A 25,660-nucleotide genomic window follows, 5' to 3' on the forward strand; every position below is an offset into this window, starting at 1 on the left:
CCCATCACCCCCACCCCCAGCAGTGCAGGGGCAGCCTCCACCAGGCCCCCACTCATGTCTCCCATCATCCCCACCCCCCAGCAGTGCAAGGGCAGCCTCCAACAGGCTCCCACACATGTCCCCCTGCACCCCCACTCCCCAGCCACCAGGGGCAGCCTCCACCAGGCCCCCACTCATGTATCCCATCACCCCCACCCCCCAGCAGTGCAGGGGCAGCCTCCACCAGGCCCCCACCATGTCTATGACCACCCCCACCCCCCAGCAGTGCAGGGCAGCCTCCACCAGGGCCCCACTAATGTCTCCCATCACCCCCCAGCAGTGCAGGGGCAGCCTCCACCAGATTCCCACACATGTCCCCCTGCACCCCCCAACCCCCAGCCACCAGGGGCAGCCTCCACCAGGCCCCCACTCATGTCTCCCATCACCCCCACCCCCAGCAGTGCAGGGGCAGCCTCCACCAGGCCCCCACCCATGTCTACCACCACCCCCACCCCCCAGCAGTGCAGGGGCAGCCTCCACCAGGCCCTCACTCATGTCTACCACCACCCCACCCCCAAGCCACCAGGGGCAGCCTCCACCAGGTCCCCACTCATGTCTACCACCACCCCCACCCCCCAGCAGTGCAGGGGCAGCCTCCACCAGGCCCCCACTCATGTCTCCCATCACCCCCACCCCCAGCTGTGTGATTTGCCTGGGTACGTGTACTTCGGGGTGCGCGGGAAGTTCCACACGCGATTGGACTGGGTACGTGTACTACGGGGTGCGCGGGAAGTTCCACACGCGATTGGCCTGGGTACGTGTACTTCGGGGTGCGCGGGAAGTTCCACACGCAATTGGCCTGGGTACGTGTACTACGGGGTGCGCGGGAAGTTCCACACGTGATTGGTCTCGGTACGTGTACTTCGGGGTGCGCGGGAAGTTCCACACGCGATTGGCCTGGGTACGTGTACTTCGGGGTGCGCGGGAAGTTCCATATGCGATTGGCCTGGGTACGTGTACTTTGGGGTGCGCGGGAAGTTCCACATGTGATTGGCCTGGGTACGTGTACTTCGGGGTGCGTGGGAAGTTCCACACGCGATTGGCCTGGGTACGTGTACTTCAGGGTGAGCGTGAACTTCCACACGCGACTGGGCCTGTGAGAGTGGGGTACGTGTATTCCAGGGGTGGGTGGGAATATTTACTGCGACTGGGCCTGGGAGAGCGTGCTACGTGTATTCCTGGGGTGGGCGGGAAGATTCACACGTTCGCCTACGACGTGCCGAAAAATAAATGGTCCAATCCTGAAACACGTATGCCAGCATGAAGCAGGCGTACGTCGACCCGCGCAGCATAAAAGTGCGCGCAAACAACAAACAAGCTCATATGCCAGGATGAATATACTGTTCCTAGCAGCAGTGGCCGTGGGTTACCAAAGGAGGAGGAGGAGGATAGTGAGGGCCAGAATTTTCACTCCCAGAACCAGCCTTTTTGGGATGCCTGATGACCAGGTGTATGGGAGGTACAGGTTTCCACCACACATAATACTGGACCTGGTCAGTGAGTGGGAGGATGACCTCACATCACCCACCCTGTGCTCCCAAGCACTCAGCCCCCTGGAGAAGGTCCTCAATGTACTGCACTTCTTGGCCACAGGATCATTTCAGAGGACAAGTGCCATAGTGGGTGGGGTGTCACAGGCCACGCAGTCACGCTGCCTACACCAGGTCTTGAACATCATCACTGCACGCCCATCAGTCCGTAGGCACATATACCTGCCCAGGACACCTGCAGAAAGGCAGGCTGCCACCCTCGATTTCTACGGTGTGGCACAATTCCCAAAAGTGCTAGGTGCCATTGACTGCACCCATGTGGCACTACATCCACCCAGCGCATCTGAGCACATCTATAGGAACCGCAAGCACTGTCATTCCATCAACGTGCAGGTAGTATGTAACGCTAAGGGAATCATCACCTCAGTATATGTCAACTATCCAGGGTCCACCCACGACAGCTTCATTTACCGAATGTCTACCCTAATACGGAACCTAGAAGCTGGGCGGCATGGCGATACATGGTTGCTTGGTGAGTATGAATGCCACTGCACATGCATGCATGTCAGATGCAGAGTTATGTCACTACCCCACTAATGATACCCATCACCTCCTCACCAGGGGACAGAGCCTACCCTCTGAGCACCCACATGATGACGCCAATTCGGAACCGCATCACGCCTCCAGAGGTAAGATACAACACAGCCCATATTGCAACCTGGGGCATAGTGGAGCGCACATTCGGAGTGCTCAAGTGACGCTTTCGCTTCCTTGACCGTTCTGGCGGCCAGCTGCTATATGCGCCCGAAGTAGTGTGCAGGATCATAGTGGCAGCATGTGTCCTGCACAATGTTGCAACACTCCGGGGCCTGCCTGTGGACATGGTGGTGCCCCCACATCCCCAACCACATGCACACCCGCTGCGCATGGGAGGGGAGAGGGCACGGGGTGAGGCAGCCCATACGCAGCTGGTGGCTAATTACTTCACATAGAAATCACACCCCAGTGGAGTGCATACAGCCCTGGCACATACCATCTGATAAGCAATGATGACTCGACCTGACAATTAAGACGAGCAAAGGGACAGTCAACTGTCAGAACCATAGCAGCCTGAGATTGTTCATGTGGAAGTGTCACAATGTGTGCATCCCTACCTACACAAACACCACCAATGCAGTGTCATCAAAAGACACTTCCATGCTGCAGAAATGAATACCCACTCGCAAAATACTACATGAAAACAGTGCCATATCACCCAACCCCTCCCCGGCACGGCCACACAACACACCATGGCATGTCCTGCAATCTGAGAGGAAAGAAATTAATCCCCACAACATGCCCCAAGTGTCACCAGCTACAGTGTCCCTAATGGAAACATGTCCACACATGAAATGCTCACAGTAATGCAGGACCTACAACACACATTACCAAATACTTACCAAGAATACCAATCACCTACACAACCTCCAACCTACCTTAAACATGACATTACAGACTTAAAAATTTGGTAGCCTCACTACCTGATGATGCCAGCCCTCCGAACACTTCCAAGTATACAGTGTTAGTGCCACGCAAGAGTGTAGGTGCACTGCTTACAACATGGACTCCAGTTCCAAGGTGGACCGCATTATGAAGACATGAGGAATGGACCTGCAAATTAGGAGGATGAGATGGATGCAGAGGCACATATCAATACACCATGCAGTGTACAATACAACAATATGCACTATGAATGTATACACAGTATTGACTACAGACTGCCCACACAGCTCATGGGAGTCCAATGTCACCATGAACGTCAATGTCACTTGGGCACACCCTTTGCAAGCCCATGGAAACGGGAAGCAGGAGGGGTGTGTGTCACAAAAACCCAAGCATCTGAACCAAATTCATGACAAGCCTGCATGTGCCCAGCCACAATGCAGCGTATGCCCACGGGAGTCACACAAGGCAACACACTGTCCCACAAAAATAAAAAAAATTAAAACAAATAAAATCAAAAATGGCCATTAATGGGCCCAGGGGGTTGGGGGAGGCCACCCAGGAGGTTCGAGGACAGGGTGCACACCAAAACCCACCTGTGTGGATCTTGCAAAAAAAAAAAACACCTCCATGGGCTTATGGTCTACACGACTACCCTATTGTGGGAGTATCACTGCTGTCGCTCTCCTCACCCTCTGCAGCTGCATCAGGAGGTGGTGGCACTTTGGGAGGCAGCCCACGCAAAGCCCTAGTCTGTTCCTCCATGGCTGCAAGCATGCGGGTGTGGTAGGTCTCGTTCTGGAGGATAAGTGTGCGGAGGTCCCCATGCAACAACTCACGGGATGCCCGGACCTCCGCCCTAGTTGCCTGCATCTCAGCTGAGAGCGTACGTGTGAGACGCTCCAGCTGCTGTTCTGTCCTTCTGTTTGTTGAAGCCTCAAGCTCAACAAGAGTCGTCCTGAGGTGAAGGAGTTCCACCCTCAGAGCTTCCCTGTGGCCCTGGGACTCTATGGAAATGGCTTCCTGCAGAGTCGCCAGTGCCGCCCGCCTGTCCCTGTCGGACGCCAACATGTCCTCCCTGTGTGACTGGCAGATGGAGTCGGTTGCCTGCTGTAGTCGCTCCATCAGCCTTTCGGGGGGGACAATGGAAGTGGCCACCCTATCCATGGCCTGAGCCATCATCTCTGAGGATGCTTCCTGTTGGGTTGCCATACCGTATATGGATTGCTCCCATGCGGTATTGCCAGGTGGCTGACGGCCACCACGTAGGCGGGCACCACACCTGTCTGGGTCAAGGCGAACTGCACCTTGCTGTACCGGCACTGCCTGAGGCTGCAGGACTGCATTCCCCCTCTGATCTCCTGGCCCAGGAACAGGATCAGGTGTCGCGGATTGTGACCCTGCATCCGTAACCACCAAAGGAGTACCTGCCAACACTGACATCCCCATTGAAGGTTCTAACCCTGGTGCAGGTGGGTCGGACAGAACAGAATCCCTCCCAGGAACACTCACCTGCGACAGCACATAGGTCTCATCATCCGAATCGACACCTGAATACAGCTCGGGGAGGTGCAGCCAGAGACACCCCTTGAGAGCATGACCTGCAGCAGTTGTGGGTTCTCACCCACCACCACACCACGTCCCTCACTGGTGGTCGGTCGGCCCTCAGACCCCTCCTGGGTCTGCACCATCTCCACAACCCCAGCAGTATCAAGTGCGTCATCCCCTGCAAAGACATAAAAGAAAACAAATGGAAACAGGCATTAGCACTATGGCACACAACTAGGGCTGAGAGGCTACAGAAACAGTACTTGATTGACACATGTCCCACATGACTAAAACCCTCCTATGCATGCACCGTCACTGCGTGTGATGGGGAGGCAGATGGCACAAAATGATGACACCAAGATGGAAGATGAACACATTTGCTGCATGCTGCCTAGCAGTGGCATCACACATTGGCCAGTGATTGGCAGGTCAAATACATATGCCATCACACAGATGGCATGTACCCTAGCCATGAGTGAAGAGGGAGAGGAGGTCACCAATTGTTCATTCAGTCCAGTTTGCTCATGTAGTTGATTTTTTCATTGAAATGGTTCAAATGTTTAACCTGCAGCTGCCAGTCCAAAATGGCCCTATAGCACAGGGACATGTCTAAACTAATCATGTCCAGGATACTAAGCCAGTCCACTGTACCATAGCCATGTCAGACATGTGACAATACGACTGAGAAATCCCGAGTAAAAGTGGTGGTATGCAAACAATCTGCCTGAATAAACAGAGGTAAATAAGCAACAATGTTGTGGCAAGATGACACTCCAAGGGCAACTGGCGTGGTGTTGGGCTGGATGTCTAATGTTGGCAGAAGGGATGCTGCTATACCCAAATGCTGGTGCCAAGAATGTATAGGAAGAGGCACATGGGTGACCCAAACCACTCAGGCACACACACCCTCACCTGGCACCCAAACAGAAGCCCTCCCACATGGATGACACACACATGCATGTGCACTCACCGGACAATGCCTCGTAATCTGCCAGTTCTCCCACGCCTTGGATCTGTTCCTCCGTGACGTAGGTCCCAGCAACCTGCTCATGTGGAGTGAGTTCTATGTTGTCTGCTGGAGACCCACCTCCAGTCACTAGAGTTGCGGCATGATTTGAGGCCAGTTTATTCTTTGCCCTGCGCTTCAGGTCATTCCAGCGCTTGTAGCATTCATTAGCTGTGCGCCTCACAATTCCAAGGGCACTTATGATGTCCGCAATGGTCTGCCAGTGTGCCTGACGTTGTGCAGGTGTGGTCTTGGATCCTGCAACAATCACCATTTCACGGTCATGTGCGGACACATACTCTACAAGTGCATTCAGTTCGGCCTCATTGAAGCTGGGCTTCCTTGACGGGCCGGACTGTGTAGCCGTGTCTGGGGCATCAGCCTCTACTGGACGAGCACTCTTCCTCTTCCGCTTGGAAGGTGGTGGGGATCCGGAGTGTCCTACGCCGCTCTGGACACTAGGGGCAGGAGCGTGGGATTGCACACTCAGCATGGGAGTTGGTGCAGGCATTAGCTCAAGTGTGATGGTGTCAGGGGGAATGTCAGCATGATGGACTTGGACCGACACTGTCCTGGCTGGGTGTGTGAGAGGTGGGGTGGATGGAGCCGCAGCTGCCCCTGCAGCCTCCCCACCCTCCCTACGCGGGGCAGCAGATGACCTAGCTGCCTCTGATCCACGTGGCCTGATGACACCAACGTTCACCGGCGCACGTGGCCTAGACCTGCTGACCTGGAAGTCAGCCATGGAGTCACCCTGTGCCAGGTCTGGTTCCACAGTGGGCTGGTCCAACAAGGGCTGAGCATGGATGGTGTCAGCCACGTTAACCTCAACCAGGGGGGAGGGCAGGGGTATCCCTGACTGCTCCTCCACACATTGGGGACTAGGGGCACCCTGCAATTCATGGCCACGTCCCCTACCGGATCCACCACGGCCACCACTTGGGGCTCGGCCACCTTTGCCACCCTTACGGCTTGGTCGCCTCCCAGCCATGGCACTGATGTTATTGTGGCTATGGGAGTCAATGTGAACTATTGTCCTGGGCAATTGGGGGTCAAAGGGGTTGGGTACCAGATGGTAATCGTACCCTAGTGCTCTAGCAAGGTAGTATGTCACCCCTGGGGAAAGATGACGGGTCACGCAACGCACAGGCACCCCAAAAAAGGTAAGTAAGGTGCACGCAACCCCTCCTAGACCACGTGCGTGGAAAAATAAACCTGCACTACGCAGTGGCACCCAGAAACACAAGAATGAACATATGCGTGTCACAGGCAGCCTAGAATGACCTCTGAAGGGGTACGCGACACACGGGGCAAGCACAGATGTTAAATACGTGCGTGACTCACCATCTGCCAGGAACAAAAGCATGAAAAATATTCGCGTGTGCGCGTTGGCAACACCCCCGCCAAAAGAAGAATTGTACGCTGTCTGAGGAGACAGGACAACAGTAGAAGGGAACGCTGTTTGAGGAAACAGGCCCAGGAAAAAGAGGAAAAGAGAAAAAGCTGTCAGAGGTAACAGGGAGTACGAACTGGAAACGCCGTGAACTAAATCGCGTGTGAACCGACAAGAAGTACATATTTCACCCACTCGCTCTCCACGAAAAGCACGTACAAGGAAATGGCGTTCTACACGTACCTTTTATACACACGTCACAAACGCGCATACGCGATGAGGCCATTTCCACCAATTACGTGCTTTGACACTCGGACGTGTATCTCTTTTTTTTTACACGCGCAATTCTCTACGGCCATGCGTGTGACGTCACAGTTGCGCATGGTGGCCTTTGGGCCAATGAAATCGCATATGCGAGCACACGTGGTAAAACTGCATGTCTGAGTGTCATCGCGTGTAATCGAGGGAAGTGAGCGTACACACGATTGGCCTGGGTACGTTTATTTCTGGGGTGCGCAGGAAGTTTCACACGCGATTGGTGGAAATCCACGTGTGCTCTGTCATCACGTGTAATGAGGGAAACACCCGTGCGCGTCACGTCACAGACGCGCTTACGCGCTAAGGGCCTTTGGTCAAATGAAATCGCATATGCGTGCTGACGTGCATACGCGCTAAGGGCCTTTCCTCGATTTACATGCAGACGTGCAGGATTTTCACGTGCCAAATCACTCTGTATCAAGCTGGCCACGCGTAAGCACACGGAAGACCACGCTCCTGCCCACAAGGCCGAATTACTGACCCCCAGAGCCCCGAGTATGCTCCCACCTGCCATCTGCTGCTGCCTGACTGCCTGCTGCCCACGTGCCCTGCCATTTGCTGCCTGCACATCAGCCAGGGGTGCTGTTGCTGTGACCACCCCTGCTGGAACCAAAGACTCCCGACTGGGATTCCATCGCTCCACAGCCCAGCCCCAGGACCCAGTTGCCCACCCACTCCTGCCTCTGAGGTTGTCATGTCGGGCACTGCAACATCTGGCACCACTGACAACCCCCGGCCAGAGAGGCAGAGGGGCACCAGCTTCAGTGCCAGGGAAGTTGGTGTCCTGGTGGAGCAAGTCCTGGGGCAGTATGATGTCCTCTATGGAAGTGTGCACGCCGACAAGGAAGGACGGACTCGGATCTGGACGGACATCGTGACTGCCATCAACGCGGAGGGGGTGGCAGCCCGCGACTTCCAACATGTCAAGAAGCGCTGGGAGGACTTCAGGTCCAGGACCCTGAACAAGGCCCGGCGCCTATTGAAGGCAGCTGATGCTAAGGGGTGCCGGGGCCACTTGTCGGAAGATCAGATGAGGGTCCTGGAACGCATATCCCCAGCGCTCCACGTCCAGGTCCTTGAGAGGCAGACTCGTCTGGAGTCAAGCGGTAAGTGTACATGCATCATGATTGTAAGCTGTGCGTGTGGTGATGTGCCAGTGGTGTGCCGGTTGCACATCTGTTTGTATGGGGCCGAGTATGGGTTGGGGAGTACAGGACCGTGAGGCTAACACATGCCAGGGCTGGAATGTGTGAGACATGGATGGTGCTTGTGTGTGTAGGCTTGCATGCCAAATGCAGTTGTGTGGGCACACATGTTTGGATGAATGTGTATGTAAGTGGGCATGTTCGTGATGTCACGCATGTATGTTGTTTTCAGCTGCATGTATCAGCACTGTGTACATGTGCATGTGTGTGTATTTGACAAGGGTGCAACAGTGAGGCAACATGGATGCATGTGACAGCTTGATGTGAAAGCCTGATTGGCAGATGTGACATGGATGCCCATCGGAACACTGCGACAGTTGGCTGAGGTGTACACATGCATGCAAGTGTGTTGGTGTGCGTGCATGTGTAGTGCACTCCCTGTGTTGCATGTGATGTCTGGCTCACCTTTGCCTGCTCATGCTGTTTTATGTGTTTGGATGGTGCTGGCAGTTGCAATGTGGCTGCGGTATGGCTCATGTGTGCAAGTTGAAATGACATGTGTGTTGCCGATTGTGATGCCATGTGTGAGGTTTGCCAATGCCACTCATGTGCAACTGTCATGTGATGTCTGTGTTTTATTTCTCCCTGTCTGCTGCGTCAACTGATGAAGAGGGCGGAGAAGGTGCTGTGGAGCACAGCGGCGGGGATCGCACCGTCAGCCGGAGACGCAAGGCCCGGCTCCCCTCCCAGGTTGTGATCTCGTCGGGGAGTGAGGAGTCCGGTGCCGCGTCCCAGGCCGCAGCTGCCGGGGGGAGGTCAAAGAGGCGGAGGTCGGAGTTGGACTCCTCGGCAGCAGAAGGGGCAGCTGGGACCCCACAGGGCCCAACGGGGGAAGATGGCACGGAGTCATCCAGGTTGGTGGCGGGTTTGGTAAAGGAGGAGGCCGTGCAAGCAACAGAGACGGGGTCTGGAGGTGGGGATTCCAATGGTGCTAGTGGTGCAGTGCAGGACCAGGGACAGGAGGCAGCACAGGTCACCGCGGAGGTGCCTGTGTGCAATCCTGTCTCTGATCTTGTCACTGCATCATCTTGCACCATCAGGGATGCCTACGTCCAGACCCGTTTTCAGGCAGGGGATGAGCTCACGACAACTCGCCTTCCTCTGCCTGCGGACGTGGCTATCTGGGTCCGGGTTGAGCCTGTCCTGACTGGTGTGGCGTTGCATCAACGGGCCATGCGAGGTGACCTGCAGTCTTTTCATGAGGAGACTGCACGTCATCTCGAATGGCTCGTTGACCGCGTCGGCCTACTGGGACAGGTCACCCAGGCCGGATTCCTCCATTTGATGGGGCTTGCTACGACCCCCCCTCAACTGAACCCCCTATGCGCCGGTCGTCCTCCGTGCCATCTTCCCACCCATCAGTCACCTGGGTGCCCTGTGGAGCTGCCTCTGACGGTGCGGCCAGGCTGGTGGAGGAGGCATCCCTGCCACAGTCGGGAGTCGGACGTCCAGCAGGGGTGGCCACATCAACGACTGCACCCCAGCCAGCGGAGGATGTGCAGGCAGCAGGAGGCAGTGCACGGGCAGAGGCGCAGCAGCAGCAACGTGGTGGGAGCCATGATGGCTCGGGGCCTTCCACATCGGAGGGGCAGGCATCGGCCGGAGGGCAGGAGGACCCAGGACGGGGAAGTGTCTTCCGTGTGGCAGCGGTTGGGCCACGCCATAGATGCGGAGCGGCAGCGGGCGGAAGAGGCACGGCTCACGATGGTCAGGGCGGAGAACTCCATGCGGAGGGCCCTGAGGCGTGCCGAGTGCCTCGAGGCAATCCGCAGGGAGTTTGGGGGGAACATGTGGACGGCCCTGCGGACCCTCGAGGCCATGGAGGAGGAGCGCCTCTGGGACATTGAGAAGGAGTTCGATGATGCCCTGGCCCGGAACATTCCGAAGTGAGCCGTCGGACTAGCCCGCTCCCCTTGTAAATAGTTATATAGTTAGTGTTCCTTTGGTTTAGCATTTTTTTTGGACCTTTTGGACAATGGGCCACATTTTTGTATATAGTTATTTTTTTTAGGTAGTGTTATTAGATAGGTTTCATTTCTTCGGTTGGGATCATGGACCCTGGATTGTTTATCTGTACATAGTTGATTTTTGGATTTTCAATTTTTATTATGATTTCGCCATGGAGCAATGGTTTTCGATTTTAATTTTCCATTGAATTTACTTTTGTGGACTGTGACTTTGGACACCTTTCCTTTGCATTATGATTTGTGGTTTTGCATTATTTCACGGACCTGCTGTTTTTTTTAAAAAAAAATCTATTATTGTTTGTTTATTTTTGATTCAATGTATGTTGCTTTTAAATACATACTTTTTCTTCAAAGTTCAATGTGTAGTATCATCTCATTGGTTTCATGCATATCATGATATGGGTTTTGACATTCACTGACACCCATTGGGTGTATGTGAGGGACATGTGTTCATTTCCAAACTTGCAATTGGGCTTCTATCATGTTTTTGCCATTTCTAAGTGGGTGGATGCAATACTCGGGTGGGTGTTTGGCATTTGGAGGCTGACCATATGGGCTAGGGATCTATATTGTGGTGACATGTTGGCTGGGGGACATGAGTGGGGGCCTGGTGGAGGCTGCCCCTGCACTGCTGGGGGGTGGGGGGGGTGGTAGACATGGGTGGGGGCCTGGTGGAGGCTGCCCCTGGTGGCTGGGGGTTGGGGGTGGTGGGAGACATGAGTGGGGGCCTGGTGGAGGCTGCCCCTGCACTGCTGGGGGCTGGGGGTGGTGGGAGACATGAGTGGGGGCCTGGTGGAGGCTGCCCCTGCACTGCTGGAGGGTGGGGGTGGTGGTAGACATGGGTGGGGGCCTGGTGGAGGCTGCCCCTGGTGGCTGGGGGGTGGGGGTGCAGGGAGACATGAGTGGGGGCGTGGTGGAGGCTGCCCCTGCACTGCTGGGTGGTGGGGGTGGTGGGAGACATGAGTGGGGCCTGGTTGAGGCTGCCCCTGCACCGCTGGGGGTGGTGGTGATAGGGGACATGAGTGGGGGCCTGGTGGAGGCTGCCCCTGCACTGCTGGGGTGTGGGGGTGATAGGGGACATGAGTGGGGGCCTAGTGGAGGCTGCCCCTGCACTGCTGGGGGGTGGGGGTGGTGGGAGACATGAGTGGGGGCCTGGTGGAGGCTGCCCCTGCACTGCTGGGGGGTGGGGGTGGTGGGAGACATGAGTGGGGGCCTGGTGGAGGCTGCCCCTGCACTGCTGGGGGGTGGGGGTGATAGGGGACATGATTGGGGGCCTGGTGGAGGCTGCTCCTGCACTGCTGGGAGGTGGGGTGATAGGGCACATGAGTGGGGGCCTGGTGGAGGCTGCCCCTGCACTGCTGGGGGGTGGGGGTGGTGGGAGACATGGGTGGGGGGCTGGTGGAGGCTGCCCCTGCACTGCTGGGGATGGGGGTGGTGGGAGACATGAGTGGGGGCCTGGTGGAGGCTGCCCCTGCACTGCTGGGGGGTGGGGGTGGTGGTAGACATGGGTGGGGGCCTGGTGAAGGCTGCCCCTGGTGGCTGGGGGGTGGGGGTGCAGGGAGACATGAGTGGATGGGGGCCTGGTGGAGGCTGCCCCTGCACTGCTGGGGGGTGGGGGTGGTGGTAGACATGGGTGGGGGACTGGTGGAGGCTGCCCCTGGTGGCTGGGGGGTGGGGGTGGTGGTTCGACATGGGTGGGGGCCTGGTGAAGGCTGCCCCTGCACTGCTGGGGGGTGGGGGTGGTGGTAGACATGGCTGGGGGCCTGGTGGAGGCTGCCCCTGGTGGCTGGGGGGTGGGGGTGCAGAGAGACATGAGTGGGGGCCTGGTGGAGGCTGCCCCTGCACTGCTGGGGGGTGGGGTGGTGGGAGACATGGGTGGGGGCCTGGTGGAGGCTGCCCCTGCACTGCTGGGGGGTGGGGGTGAAAGGGGACATGAGTGGGGGCCTGGTGGAGGCTGCCCCTGCACTGCTGGGGGGTGGGGGTGATAGGGGACATGAGTGGGGGCCTGGTGGAGGCTGCCCCTGCACTGCTGGGGGGTGGGGGTGGTGCGAGACATGAGTGGGGGCCTGGTGGAGGCTGCCTCTGCACTGCTGGGGGGTGGAGGTGGTGGTAGACATGAGTGGGGGCCTGGTGGAGGCTGCACCTGCACTGCTGGGGGTGATAGGGGACATGAATGGGGGCCTGGTGGAGGCTGCTCCTGCACTGCTGGAGGGTGGGGGCGATAGGGGACATGAGTGGGGGCCTGGTGGAGGCTGCCCCTGCACTGCTGGGGCGTGGGGGTGGTTGGAGACATGGGTGGGGGCCTGGTGAGGCTGCCCCTGCACTGCTGGGGGTGGGGGTGGTGTTAGACATGGGTGGGGGCCTGGTGGGGGCTACCCCTGGTGGCTGGGGGTGGGGGTGCAGGGAGACATGAGTGGGGGCCTGGTGGAGGCTGCCCCTGCACTGCTGGGGCTGGGGGTGGTGGGAGACATGGGTGGGGGCCTGGTGGAGGCTGCCCCTGGTGGCTGGGGGGTGGGGTGGTGGGAGACATGGGTGGGGGCCTGGTGGAGGCTGCCCCTGCACTGCTGGGGGGTGGGGGTGCAGGGAGACATGAGTGGGGGCCCGGTGGAGGCTTCCCCTGCACTGCTGGGGGGTGGGTGTGGTGGTAGACATGGGTGGGGGCCTGGTGGAGGCTGCCCCTGGTGGCTGGGGGGTGGGGGTGCAGGGAGACATGAGTGGGGGCCTGGTAGAGGCTGCCCCTGCACTGCTGGGGGTGGGGGTGCTGGGAGACATGAGTGGAGGCCTGGTGGAGGCTGCCCCTGCATTGCAGGTGGTGGGGGTGATAGGGGACATGAGTGGGGGCCTGGTGGAGGCTGCCCCTGCACTTCTGGGGGGTGGGGGTGATAGGGGACATGAGTGGGGGCCTGGTGGAGGCTGCCCCTGCACTGCTGGGGGGTTTGGTGGTGGGAGACATGAGTGGGGGCCTGGTGGAGGCTGCCCCTGCACTGCTGGGGGGTGGGGGTGGTGGGAGACATCAGTGGGGGCCTGGTGGAGGCTGCCCCTGCACTGCTGGGGGGTAGGGATGATAGGGGACATGAGTGGGGGCCTGGTGGAGGCTGCTCCTGCACTGCTGGGGGGTGGGGGTGATAGGGGACATGAGTGGGGGCCTGGTGGAGGCTGCCCCTGCACTGCTGGGGGGTGGGGGTGGTGGGATACATGGGCGGGGGCCTGGTGGAGGCTGCCCCTGCACTGCTGGAGGGTGGGGGTGGTGGGAGACATGAGTGGGGGCCTGGTGGAGGCTGCCCCTGCACTGCTGGGGGGTGGGGGTGATAGGGGACATGAGTGGGGGCCTGGTGGAGGCTGCCCCTGCACTGCTGGGGGGTGGGGGTGGTAGGGGACATGAGTGGGGGCCTGGTGGAGGCTGCCCCTGCACTGCTGGGGGGTGGGGGTGGTGGTAGACATGGGTGGGGGCCTGGTGAAGGCTGCCCCTGGTGGCTGGGGGGGTGGGGGTGGTGGGAGACATGGGTGGGGGCCTGGTCGAGGCTGCCCCTGCACTTCTGGGGGGTGGGGGTGCAGGGAGACATGAGTGGGGGCCTGGTGGAGGCTGCCCCTGCACTGCTGGGGGGTGGGGGTGGTGGTAGATATGGGTGGGGGCCTGGTGGAGGCTGCCCCTGGTGGCTGGGGGGTGGGGGTGCAGGGAGACATGAGTGGGGGCCTGGTGGAGGCTACCCCTGCACTGCTGGGGGGGTGGGGCTGGTGGGAGACATGAGTGGGGGCCTGGTGGAGGCTGCCCCTGCACTGCTGGGGGGTGGGGGTGATAGGGGACATGAGTGGGGGTCTGGTGGAGGCTGCCCCTGCACTGCTGGGGGGTGGTGGGAGACATGAGTGGGGGCCTGGTGGAGGCTGCCCCTGCACTGCTGGGGGGTGGGGGTGATAGGGGACATGAGTGGGGCCTGGTGGAGGCTGCCCCTGCACTGCTGGGGGGTGGGGGTGATAGGGGACATGAGTGGGGGTCTGGTGGAGCTGCCCCTGCACTGCTGGGGGGTGGGGGTGGTGGGAGACATGAGTGGGGGCCTGGTGGAGGCTGCCCCTGCACTGCTGGGGGTGGGGTGGTGGGAGACATGAGTGGAGGCCTGGTGGAGGCTGCCCCTGCACTGCTGGGGGGTGGGGGTGATAGGGGACATGAGTGGGGGCCTGGTGGAGGCTGCTCCTGCTCTGCTGGGGGGTGGGGGTGATAGGGGACATGAGTGGAGGCCTGATGGAGGCTGCCCCTGCACTGCTGGGGGGTGGGGGTGGTGGGAGACATGGGTGGGGGCCTGGTGGAGGCTGCCCCTGCACTGCTGGGGGGTGGGGGTGGTGGGAGACATGAGTGGGGGCCTGGTGGAGGCTGCCCCTGCACTGCTGGGGGGTGGGGGTGGTGGTAGACATGGGTGGGGGCCTGGTGGAGGCTGCCCCTGCACTGCTGGGGGGGTGGTGGTAGACATGGGTGGGGGCCTGGTGGAGGCTGCCCCTGGTGGCTGGGGGTCGGGGGTGGTGGGAGACATGAGTGGGGGCCTGGTGGAGGCTGCCCCTGCACTGCTGGGGGGTGGGGGTGGTGGGAGACATGAGTGGGGGCCTGGTGGTGGCTGCCCCTGCACTGCTGGGGGGTGGGGGTGGTGGTAGACATGGGTGGGGGCCTGGTGGAGGCTGCCCCTGGTGGCTGGGGGGTGGGGGTGCAGGGAGACATGAGTGGGGGCCTGGTGGAGGCTGCCCCTGGTGGCTGGGGGTGGTGGGAGACATGGGTGGGGGCCTGGTGGAGGCTGCCCCTGCACTGCTGGGGGGTGGGGGTGCAGGGAGACATGAGTTGGGGCCTGGTGGAGGCTGCCCCTGCACTGCTGGGGGGTGGGGGTGGTGGTAGACATGGGTGGGGGCCTGGTGGAGGCTGCCCCTGGTGGCTGGGGGGTGGGGGTGCAGGGAGACATGAGTGGGGGCCTGGTGGAGGCTGCCCCTGCACTGCTGGGGGGTGGGGGTGATAGGGGACATGAGTGGGGGCCTGGTGGAGGCTGCCCCTGCACTGCTGGGGGGTGGGGGTGATAGGGGACATGAGTGGGGGCCTGGTGGAGGCTGCCCCTGCACTGCTGGGGGGTGGGGGTGGTGGGAGACATGAGTGGGGGCCTGGTGGAGGCTGCCCCTGCACTGCTGGGGGGTGGGGGTGGTGGGAGACATGAGTGGGGGCCTGGTGGAGGCTGCCCCTGCACTGCTGGGGGGTGGGGGTGATAGGGGACATGAGTGGGGGCCTGGTGGAGGCTGCTCCTGCACTGCTGGGGGGTGGGGGTGATAGGGGACATGAGTGGGGGTCTGGTGGAGGCTGCCCCTGCACTGCTGGGGGGTGGGGGTGGTGGGAGACATGGGTGGGGGCCTGGTGGAGGTTGCCCCTGCACTGCTGGGGGTGGGGGTGTTGGGAGACATGGGTGGGGGCCTGGTGGAGGCTGCCCCAGGTGGCTGGGGGTGCAGGGGACATGCGTTGGTGGGCAGTAGTGCAAGGTGACATGTGGGTTGGCTGGGGGGCATGGCCATGGTGGATGGGGTGTCTGCAGGACATGTGCAGGGTAGGCCCCTGTGGTGTGGGCCACCTGCAGGGGCCGTGGAGGGTGTAGAGGGAACACCTGGGAGGACCCGCACGTGCAATTCACGTGTGGTGCTCCCCGCGCACCCCTGTAATACACGTACCCTGATGGAATCGCTTGTGATACTTCCCGCGCACCCCTGAAATACACGTACCCTGCTGATTTTGCGTGTGATACTTCCCGCGCACCCCTGAAATAAACGTACCCTGCTGATTTTGCGTGTGATACTTCCCGCGCACCCCTGGAATACACGTACCCTGCTGTTTTTGCGTGTGATACTTCCCGCGCACCCCTGGAATACACGTACCCTGCTGCTTTTGCGTGTGATACTTCCCGTGCACCCCTGTAATACACGTACCCTGATGGAATCGCGTGTGTTACTTCCCACGCACCCCTGAAATACACGCACCCTGTTGATTTTGCGTGTGATACTTCCCGCGCACCCCTGGAATACACGTACCCTGCTGTTTTTGCATGTGATACTTCCCGCGCACCCCTGGAATACACGTACCCTGATGGAATTGCGTGTGATACTTCCCGCGCACCCCTGAGATACACGTACCCTGCTGCTTTTGCGTGTGATACTTCCCGCGCACCCCTGAAATACACGTACCCTGCTGCTTTTGCGTGTGATACTTCCTGCGCACCCCTGAAATACACGTACCCTGCTGCTTTTGCGTGTGATACTTCCCGCACACCCCTGGAATACACGTACCCTGGTGTTTTTGCATGTGATACTTCCCATGCACCCCTGGAATACACGTACCCTGATGGAATCGCGTGTGATACTTCCAGCGAACCCCTGAGATACACGTACCCTGATGGAATCGCGTGTGATACTTCCCGCGCACCCCTGAAATACACGTACCCTGCTGCTTTTGCATGTGATACTTCCCGCGCACCCCTGAAATACACGTACCCTGCTGCTTTTGCGTGTGTTACTTCCTACGCACCCCTGATGCACATGTACACAGGACAATTGCGTGTGGAACTTCCCGCGAACCACTGAAATACACGTTCCCCGCTTGGCGTTTGCTGTTTGCCAGCCCTGTGAACTGGTCCAGGGTTAGCGCAGCCCTTTGTGATTATTTGGGGATTTTGAAGGCTTTTCCTTGCGCGAGGGCGTTCTTGGGGGCGTAACTGGCGCTGCTGCAAGGTCGCTGCGCCACGCTGCGCCACGGCTGGTTTTGGATGCGAAAATCCATGAATACGCTGTGCGCGGAAATCGATTTTAGCGCACGCGGCTGGCGCAGACTTTCGCACGGGTGCGCTGTGCGCCAGCCGCGTGCGCCACTTTTGTGCGAATTTCTATGAATTACCCTCTTAGTTTGCTAATTCCAGATATATGCTCTCTCCTGGAGATGCCAAGAGCTGCTCTTAAGGCGTTGTTCTGGAGGAGCTGGATTCTTTTAATGGTTGCCTTATTTGCTCCAATGTAGAGGGCATTGCAGTAATCCAACTTTGACAGAACAAGCGCTCTTGCCAAAGTAGTACAACTATTGTTGGTAAGGAAAGGGTTTCCTGCTCTAATTAATTTGCAGGTATATGCAGTGGAGGATGCCATCATATTGACCTGTTTATTGAAAGTGAGGGTCAAGTCCAGGTATACACCCAGAGTTTTCACCTCATTGGCTGTAACAATGAGATTATTGTCTATGTTGAAGGATGAATATCTAGATTCTAGTTTTTCAAGAGTGGAGGAGGTTCCCAGGATGATGATCTCCGTCTTGTCATCATTCAGGCATAGTCCAGGTGTAGCTATCCATGCCCGGATGCTGAGATAAACGCTATTCACCAAGGCCAAATCCTTTTCATAATCACCAGTAAGTGGTAGGAGAATGTGGGTATCATCTGCATAATTAGTGTAGGTGATACCAAGATGGTCCAAATCATCGAAAAGGGGCTTTGTGAAAATGTTGTATAGTTTAGGAGAGACACATGAGCCCTGGCGCACTCCACAAGTAATAGGGATGGGGTCTGCAGAGTCAGTTTGGGAAAAGAGTCTCATAGTCCTATTGTTAAGAAAGGATTGGATCCATACCACAGCTTCGTCAGAGAAATGGGCAGCCGTGACTAAGTGGTTGCAAAGGACCTTGTGATCCACAAGGTCGAATGCTTCTGACAGGTCCAGTAGGAGGAGTAGGGCTGATTTACCCGTATCCCTGAGCTCATCAATTTGAGCCTTTAAATCAATTAAGGCTGTTTCGGTTCCATGCTAAGGACAAAAGCCAGACTGGCAAGCTGCTAATAGGTGGTGAGATTGCAGATAATTTTGTATTTGTGAGTACACCATTTTGTCTATAATTGTTAGCAGAAATGGCACTTTAGTAATTGGATGTTAGTTGGTAGCTATGGCAGAGTCGAGTGTCTGTTTTTTAAGTGGAGGTAACACCCAAGATTCTTTAAGGTTACTTGGTATGGTGCCTGTGGAGCATGACGCATTGATAAGTTTGGTGATGAAGGAAGCCAAGTCGCTGGCTGCATCCTTTTTAAGTTGGGCAGGGCAGTGATCTCCCTTACAATTGGAGGGTTTGAGCGAGAGGATCATTTTTTACGTTTCCTTGATAGAAACTTTGGAAAATTGAAATTGCGTATTACAAGGAGAGATGTTGGTAGAGGAGGAAGGCAAGGAACTGTTATGAGAAGGGTTGGTATTAAGTGATGCATTTTTATAGCAATTCCTACTTGTAGAGTCGAATCTTTATTGGCCAGAGCTTGCTGTATGTTAGAGCACCAGGATTTATCTTATACGCACTTGTCGGGTACTGGGGTAGGTGTTTCTATTTCCTTCAAAATGATGAAAAGCTCTTTAGAACTAGAGTTAGCTTGAGAGATTCTGGCATTATAAGTGTCACGTTTGGCCAGTATTATTTCCTTTTTATAGAGAGAGGTTATATTACTAAGATTAGTTTTGTTTTCATCCGAAGGTAGTGATCTCCATACGGCTTTGAATTGTCTTTTTTTGTACGTAGGGTTTTTAATTGTGGAGTATGCCACGAGTTAAGGTGGCCTTTAGGTTTACCTTGTCTCAGTTTGAGGGGTGCAATTAGGTCGAGGGAGGAGGACATCATTTTGTTATATTTATTCACCAAGGCTTCTGGGTCCAGAGTATCTGGTAGAGAATTAAATTTAGGGATGATGAGAGAGAGTAGATTATCCATGGCAGTGTTCTTTTTGTTTCTTGTGGGAATAGGAGGGGCCATTTGGATGTGGGTGGTGGTCGGTCTGTTGGTCGATAATGAGAAAGCCACCAGGTAGTGTTCAGTCCAAATTTGGGGGGAGATCGACACAATGGAAGCATTGCAGTTATGGTCTGCAACCCAATCCAGTATTCTACCTTTGTTATATGTAGGGTAGAGTACTCTTTAGGTGAGGTCAAGTTCAGTCAGAGTATTGGCAATACTAGTTACATGTAGATCTTTGGAGTCATTGAAACCTAAATTAAAATCCATTAGGAGAATAACTTGGGAAGAATTTCTTAGGTTATTTGATGGCATATTGGATAGATCCTCAGCAAAGGTTCCCATGGGGCCTGGAGGTCTATATATCAAGTGGATAGTAAGAGTCTGGGAGTTATTGATGAGCAGCTTAGCTGTGAGGCTTTCACAGGATGTAGTGTCAGAAGTGAAAGCTACACTAATAGAAAGGTTAGATTTGGCAATAAAGGCTATGACGCTTCCATGTGCTTCACTTCTGTCGGACCTTAAGATAGTGTTGCCATTGGGGATAGCTAGCATGAGGGCAGGGCCTGCTGCATTATGCAGCCAAGATTCGGTGATAGCCAAGGAGTCAAGGTTGTCATTCTGAATAAGGTTGGCTATCTCTGTAGCTTGTGCTACCATCAATCTGGCATTTATTAGGGCTCCTTTGAGGAGAAAGCTAGTCGGTGTTGGAATGGCAGAATTTTTAGGTACTGTGGTCTTAATCTTAGAAGTAAGATAGGTCTTTGTCTCAAGAGCCTTGGGAGGGCTAAATGGTCTTTTGGTCATATTATAGGCTGTGTTATTGGGCAACGTAGGCTTCCTGTCATTAGATGATGTGAGTGTTCTCGCTAAAGGTTTGTATGATTTAGAAAGTCTAAAGTGTAGTCTTTTGTTCCTAGAAATCGTGTCGCAAGGTAGGTTGTCATAGATTGGTGGCAGCTCTGAGCTTACCCTGTTGTGGATAAGGATGGGTAATTGGGTGTTGGTCTGACTTGACTGGGTCATGGTAGTAAAGTCAGGAGGGCAGTAAGGGGATAAACACAATTCTGTCCAAGTCTTGTGAGAACACGCTAATGCTATGAACAATATTGCTAGAAATGTGAAGAACTCTGCAGCATACATTTTGTAGAGGCACACGTAGTTAGCTAGGCTTATGGCACTATGTCACATGCGGGTGGGCTCATAGCAGTTATACACAATAGCAAGATTATTTGTATGCCATTCAACATATCATCACGTGTAGGCTAAGTCGTTTGGGCAGCATAACGTGCGGATAAATATAATTAGGCAGTGTTGCTGTGAGTAAGACAGCCGACTGTGATAACCACTACAAACATTGCTTACAATCATTGACTAAGGCCAACAAACCTCTGTAGATGGGGCCGTAGTCTTCTTATACAGTATGTCCTATCATCACTTGTAAGGTGATGCAATATGCAGTGGGCTAGCGTTACGGAAAGATAGGAGGCAAAATCTACATACGGTAGGTTGGTGCCAGTAGTAACAGATGCAGTACCTAGCAATGCAATTCCCTAGATTCAGGAATTGGTAATGGTCAAGATCTAAATGCAATGAGCTGAATATAGTGCAGATATAAAGTTATCTGGATTTGAGAATTAGCCAGTAGAATTAACTGATAGTTCAGGCAGGTAGACACTAAAGTTGCCAACGTGATGCAAACATATATAGTAGCAATATGGAATTATCATCCGCAGTAACAAATGCATGGAGCAGGACTGGTGCAAAACAGGCATAGGAGGGAGGCTGTTAGGCACAGCGTTAAAGTGTACAAGCTAAGTATAATTACAAGCATATAGTTTATAAATCTAGGTACTACAGGCCTCGGGCGGGCAGTTAGCTACAAAGGTGGCAACAGATCAAATCACTTCCTCGGATCCGTAAACATAAGAGTCAAAGAAAGTACATGTTTATAAGTGGAGGAGAGCAAAGATGGAGGTTCTTGGGGGAAGGTATTCAAAGCAAATATATGGGAGTCCGTTCTTCAACTTAGTGTTAGGACTGCAAGATCTGGTGATATTGTGGTATGAATTTTGCACACTGATAGTTCGTAAACTTAATGTAGAGCAAAAAGAGGTTTATTATAAAATGAAAGATAGGTTTTTACATGGTTAACAGCATGACAAGCTTGAATGTTCATGTGTGGAATACAAACCTGTATTGTTGTAAGTTAGTGGACAAGCAAGAACAAGTATATCTTTTTTAATTCATGCAATAAGAGCTATGATCCAAAATGTAATGGATTGCTCTTTGTCATGTGTTGTAACTGCTCCAACAGGTTTAGCAGCATTTAATGTAGTAGGTGTTACTTATCATCGCCTGTTGATGATACCAGTGGAGACTGACAACAAATTAGAGTATTGAAAACGTGCATCAAGTGCAGCACAAGAAGTAGGAAAAGTTCTTAGAAAATTAAATACCTTGATTGTAGATGAAGTAAGTATGGTGTCTAACTTGATGTTAGCTTTCATTCACTTGCGAATGCAAGAAGTATTGAATACTGACTACAATGTTTTGTTTGGTGGTAAACATTTAATTGTTTTTGGAGACTTCTTATAAATAACTTCTGTGAAAGGTCAACCAGTTTTCAAAATGCTTCAATCTAAGGATAGTCAAAAAGGTTGGAAGTATTGGTAATTTTCACCTTTGGAATTGTTTTGAATTCAAAGAACTTTCCATTAATATGATGCAATCTTCAGACTTAGGGCCTAATGACGAATTTGGCCTGAGGCCTTAACGCACTGATAATGGTATTACGGCTGCTTTTAAGGGTTGGCCAAATCAGGAGTTGGGTGGAAAATGGCATTTTTACCTCCAGATTTTTGCTGGAAGTAAAAATGACAATTTTCAGGAGGTTTTCTGTGCTATTAGCACTGCAGTAATTACCGCTGGCTGTAATAGCACTCCCCCACCCCATTGGGTATGGCCCCATTGGGGTATGGGGATTTACCATCCCCGCAACTTGTGATCTGGCGCAAATTGAACATAACGAGTTGCAGAAGTGCTTTTAGTGCTGGGCAGTATCCTAGCAGTATTACCCCCGGGATACCACCCAACTAGTGATGAGGCCCATAGAAAATGCAGAAATGCTTAACGAGATTCATATAGGTGTTATTTATTTATTTGTTTTATTTATTACATTTGTTACACGCCCAAACCCTGGGGTATCACGGCGTACTTACAGACATCTTCGGCATTGATTTGAAATATTCAAGTACATACATGTGAATGAACAGTGTTGCAAAAAAGACATTGTTGCATAGACTTTTAGCATACATAGGATGAAACAATACAGGAGTCATAATTATTTACATGTTCTGGATCGAGCCTCCATTAGGTAGGCGTCTTTCTATACCTAAGGAGGCTGACAGATGTTGGTCATTGTGTCCGTTTGCTAACATTGGTTAAATAACCAGATTTTTAGTCGTTTTTTGAAACAATGGAAGGATTCCTCATTTTGAATGATTAATGGAAGGGAGTTTCCAGGGTTTGGGCGCCATAACTTGGAAGCTGCTACCCCCTGCTCTAGTACTTTTCTAGCCTGGAACCACAAGGAATGAGTTATTGTTGGATCTGAGCGTTCTGGTGGATTCTTTTCTGTTTATGGTGTTATTTTTGGTGAGGCATTTGTGGGTGACACATGATGTTTGAAAGATGATTCTGGCCTTAATGTGTAGCCAGTGGGTCTCCCTCCTAATGTTGGAGATATGGTCAAACTTTTTTTTATTCCTAGGGCTGCACATAATGCTTTGTTTTGCATTAAATGTAATTTACTTAGGTTGGTGTTGGACGTCCCAAGTAGGAGAGCATTGCAATAATCCAACTTTGATAGAATCAAGGCCCTAGCCAAAGTAATGCAGTTTATGGGTGTGAGGAACTGGTGGCTTAAAGCAATTACTTTAGATGTATATGATGTGGATGACAAGAGTGCACTAATATGTTTAGCCATGGTAGGATTGGCATATAGGTACACTGCTAGAGTTTTTACTTGTTTAAGTACTGGAATCAACGTGCCATCGATGTTGATTGATGAGTAGTCTGAATGGAGGGCGCTAATTTTGGTTTGGGAGCCCACGATGAGAATCTCTGTTATTGAGGAGAATGTGAAAGCAGTCTTAAAGAGAAGACTGATTTCTTGCATCTTTCAAGCATATTGTAGTCCATTTGAGGTCATGTTGACTCTTAAGGAAATAAACATTTCTTGTGTTACTTTGATGTGCACACTTGCACAGTATAACACTATTAACCCTACAATGCTACTGTAAGACAAGCAAAATATTGCGGCAATAAAATCATGTGATGTTTTAGATTATCATGTTATTCCTTTGGAGTTGGATAAGAGAGCAAAAGCACAATTGGATCAACTAGAGAATTCAATTTCTAAATTGGCAGGTCTAGAAGCAGTTGTAAAACTGTGTGTGAATGCAGGAGTAATGTTAAACAGGAACTTGAATGTTGAAATGGGTCTAGTCAATGGAGCAATGGGAAGAGAGAATGCATTTCACACTTTTCCTCACAGTACAAATATTGCACATGTTTAAGTAAAGTTTGAACTTGTAGAAGGAAATCATTTAATTTGTCAGACCTCTGCACGTTTCATTCTTTTTAAGGATGCCTTTGTGAAAAGAGCACAGTTTCCATTGTGCTCTGCTTATGCAATAACTATTAATAAATCACAAGGATTGACTTTACTTATTGACATTGGTTATACAGTGTTTAATGAAGGAATGTCATATGTAGCTTTGTCACATGTGAAAAATATAGTTTTATTTTTAATACACTTTGAGGAAAGAAAAGTGACAGCTGAATTTTCTTGTATTGAAGAATATAATAGGTTGCGCTTAATGTGTGCTCCTCCCCTGAACCTTATATCTGTACCTGGGAAGCACTTATCCAGGAAACATAAGGAGTCAGTGAAAGTTCCCTCAAATGAAATCATTCCTTGTAAGGCTAAAAAAACAACGGAATCTAACGAAGTTGGAGAGTTGTTCAACTATAACATACTCTCATTGCAGATTTAGTAAAGAAACAGGATTTGAATGTTATTGTAATGCAGCTTTGTGTATGAAGTTTCAAATGACTCCATCGATTCATGAAATAACTTCCACAGCAGAGAAGCAGCATGTGTGCAACTTTCATTTCTTAAAATATCTGTGGATGAAAAACTACACAGTATACATTCGGCAAATGTCATGCCGAAATGTAGTCGCTGTTGCAAGTGGAAATCAACAATTTTCTGAAAATACACAGGAAGATAGTCAAGAATCTTTAATGACTGTCTTTGATGTATAAGTACAGGCAACTGTTAGTGTAGATAGGTATGTAGGAATTAGTTATGAGTGGAATAACATGTGTCCACAATGTAAGACAGATTACTCTACTCAGGATGTCTGTGAAAGATTTTTATATGTGCCTATCCCTGATCAGAAAAGTGTACATTTTTATGATCCTGTAACTTAAGCATTTCATGACATGCATTGCATTGACTGTGGTTATAATTTACAATCAGCACTGCAAAATCTAGTTCTTAATAACTATGTATTGATTATGTTTCAAAGATACAGTGTAGATGGTAGGGAAATTAACACGTCAATAATGAATTTTATCATTGGTCACGTTTCTATTAGTAAAACAACTTTTAAGACGTGTACAATTATTTTTCATGAGTTGGCATCCGTTAAATGTGGACATTTCACAACATGGGTGCGTAAAGAAGTAGATTGGCTTTTTTGTAATGACTCTATAGTCACACACCAAGCTAGATTGCCAAAAGGTTTTATAAATGCTTACTTGATGATGTTAGAACAAAAGTTTTAAAATATATGCTGTAGATTGTTTTTGAATATAAACATGCAAAATAAAACTTTGAAATGGAAGAAAAGGGAAGGTTTTTTATGTAAAGATAAGATGGATTGTGACTAGGGTGTATTTTAAAAACAGTACCAATACATGTAGAGGTAATATTTTGAAGATGACATACATTAGGAGAGAAAACAGCATTCTGAAATCTTCTACTTCTGTTTTATTGTTTAAAACACTGTTATTTTAATATCTACAAGTGCTCCCTATAAGTGGTAGGTTACATAAATGGTTCCATGTACATTATTTTGAGTGTGAGGCAGTGTAGAATGTGATGACTGTTTACATGTGAAACAAGTTAACAGTAAGTTGTAGATACAAAATGCATATAGTACAATGTTTGTAAAAGAAATGAGATGCAACTACTAATAAGAGTTTTACAGAAGAATTTAGATATACTGTGTTTACTTATTATGTGTATAGGTGGTGAAATTAAGTATGCTCAGAATTTTTTTTTTTAAGTATTCTAATTGAAATACAAAATGGAAACACCTTACTCAAAGGGTTAGTTTGTTAAATGTTAAAATATGTTCTATATGCAGTGTGG

Source organism: Ambystoma mexicanum, chromosome 5q, assembly GCF_040938575.1.
Source record: "Ambystoma mexicanum isolate Mex_15411 chromosome 5q, UKY_AmexF1_1, whole genome shotgun sequence".
Taxonomy (NCBI): domain Eukaryota; kingdom Metazoa; phylum Chordata; class Amphibia; order Caudata; family Ambystomatidae; genus Ambystoma; species Ambystoma mexicanum.